Raw genomic sequence first — 2,500 nt, 5'->3', positions numbered from 1 at the left:
TGCGACGGCCTCGACGCACCGTGTAGAAGTGCGGCCTGATACCTTGCGCGTACCGCCGAGCAGCCGGCCGGGCGACCGAGGGTTTGTCGCGTGCCGTTTTACCGGCGACGCGACAGTCACCGCACCCGGGCCGTAGACCGACACCCAGCGGGTCGCGACGTTCTACTTGGGGAGAAGTGCACGACGACGACAGCCGGACATCGGCGCACGGTAGCGTGCCCGCGCGCGAGCCGCGAGGACTCCGCGGGACATCGCCCACCGACGCGAAGCCAGCGCCGCTGACGATGAATCTCCCCGTTCGATCTTTTGGGTTTCTTAGGTTTACCCCTGAACGGTTTCACGTACTCTTGAACTCTCTCTTCAAAGTTCTTTTCAACTTTCCCTCACGGTACTTGTTCGCTATCGGTCTCGTGGTCGTATTTAGCCTTAGATGGAGTTTACCACCCACTTAGAGCTGCACTCTCAAGCAACCCGACTCTAAGGAGAGATCCTCCCGAGACGCGCACCGGTCGCTACGGGCCTGGCACCCTCTACGGGTAAGTGGCCCCATTCAAGATGGACTTGGACGCGACGCGACGCCTCGGGATAAGCGGATCCTCCCAAACACCACATTTCCCTGCGGCGGAACCGCGGGATTCGGTGCTGGGCTCTTTCCTGTTCGCTCGCCGCTACTGAGGAAATCCTAGTTAGTTTCTTTTCCTCCGCTTAATAATATGCTTAAATTCAGCGGGTAATCTCGCCTGCTCTGAGGTCGTCAGAGTTTTGTAGAGAAACTCTCTACAAAGTGATATAGAGAGATAGAGGGAGTGTGCGGTGGTGGAGTTATTGCGCTAAGTAGTATCATTATTGTTTGTTAACTACTACTATTGTTAGCGGTAACGCACCGACCGATATTGCGCGCGCGGCACAATCTAGTCTTGTTTCGCGGGGACGCGAGAGAGAGGAGATAGATATATTATAATATCGTTTTGCGCTTCTTTTCTTCCGTCCCTCTAACTTCCACGATTATAATAACACGGCGCGGCGTAATTATGATGCGCGCGCGCGCGTGTATATATATAACGGGCGCGGTATGGAATCGATTCGACGAGTACACGACGACGCGTGCCGGTCACAATCTTCGTTCGAAAATTTCGTGGACTCGGACACGCGGTCGGCTCGCGATTCATCCGCTTTTTTAAGGGTGGATTTCTCTCGCAATTTCTCTCCCTCCGCGTACCGCCGGACGACGACTGTGCGCGCGCCGCGGTTTCCCTTCTCCATATATTTTTACCGTAAGGTATCTCGCGCCGCGAGATAGGAGGCGAAGCCTCGCGTGTAATAAAAGGCGCGGTATCGCGCGAGCGCGCTGGCGCACCGAGAGACCGAGAGAGAGTCGCACAGCGCGACGACGCGATCGGAAGAGACAACGACGCGCTAGAAAGACGGACGCAGCAGAATGTGCTGCTGCGCCGCTTTCTTTTTGCATTTTATTCGCCAACTACGAGATCACTCGTAGAGAGCGAGATCATTCGAGTGTCGCGCGTCGTTCGTCGTCGTTCCTCTCGCTTAAACTTTTCGCATATTCTCTCGTGTGTCGTCGTTGTGTATATCTCCGCCGACAACTCTCTCCATATCATTCGACAGCCTCCGGGCGCCGCTCGCGCGCGCTTCGCTATCCTTTAAACGCTTTGTGCGTACACGCGCGCCTCTCTCCTCCTCTTTATAACTCCTCTCGCTGCACACACCTTCGGTGTCATTTCAGACGACGCCAATCGACGACGGCCTCTCGTCGAACCCGTCGCCAATACATACTGGGAGGGTGACAAAGAGGCTCTAGTCTCTCTCGGGCGAACGTCCAACGATCGCTCGTACGCCGTTTACGCAATGCGACGGGGGCACAGCGACGACAGCCGACGACATTTCGTCGTTTCACGGCTACGCCGTGGCTCGTCAGCTTGCGTAAGGGCGCAAGCAGTTTAGGTTTGTTAAAACGACCCTCAGCCAGGCGTGGTCCGGGAATTGTATCCGTGGACCGCAATGTGCGTTCGAAATGTCGATGTTCATGTGTCCTGCAGTTCACAAGTTGACGCGCAATTAGCTGCGTTCTTCATCGACCCACGAGCCAAGTGATCCACCGTTCAGGGTAATCGTTTTTCATTCGTCGCGTTCGTCGAACGCTTCACAGTTCATCCATCGTGGTCTCCACTCCGAAGAGTGAGAGAAAATCGTGGCTCTTCGATCAGCCTGGCCGCGCGTCCGAGCACGCGCGGACCGCCGCCGCAATCCCGGTAAAGGGATCGAGGCTACGGCACAAAGTTGGTTCGCGATCGGAGCGTCACTTCCCCCGTTCGACGGGGAAAGAGCCGGGGCGGAAAGTTCTTTGAATAAACCATCGGACACCATGGTCCTCTCGTCCGCCAGCCACACACCTCATCACACACGTTCGGCCGGTGCTTCTCGCGCGGCGCGCGTCGCACGCTGGCCTCTGCCCCGACATTAGCGGGGAGGGCGCGTAGCG

At 56.8% G+C, this 2,500-nt stretch overlaps 2 non-coding genes across 2 annotated transcripts in view; both read right to left on the bottom strand.

Annotated features, from left to right (window-relative positions):
• The window catches only part of LOC145967688 (large subunit ribosomal RNA), a 4,073-nt gene extending 3,319 nt beyond the window's left edge, over positions 1–754 (bottom strand). The window contains exon 1 of the ribosomal RNA XR_014437490.1: positions 1–754. This exon is cut by the window's left edge and continues 3,319 nt beyond it. This is a non-coding gene — a ribosomal RNA (large subunit ribosomal RNA).
• A 1,219-nt stretch (positions 755–1,973) lies between these two features.
• On the bottom strand, positions 1,974–2,128 carry LOC145967690 (5.8S ribosomal RNA). The gene has a single exon (XR_014437491.1). It is a non-coding gene; the product is annotated as a 5.8S ribosomal RNA (ribosomal RNA).
• Positions 2,129–2,500: the final 372 nt, after the last annotated feature.

Source organism: Camponotus vicinus, unplaced genomic scaffold, assembly GCF_025532165.1.
Source record: "Camponotus vicinus isolate PSW18456_S1 unplaced genomic scaffold, iyCamVici1.0 SCAF_22, whole genome shotgun sequence".
Lineage (NCBI taxonomy): Eukaryota > Metazoa > Arthropoda > Insecta > Hymenoptera > Formicidae > Camponotus > Camponotus vicinus.
The sequence above is the reverse complement of the archived record's forward strand: the minus strand, read 5'-3'. Positions and strand labels throughout refer to the sequence as shown.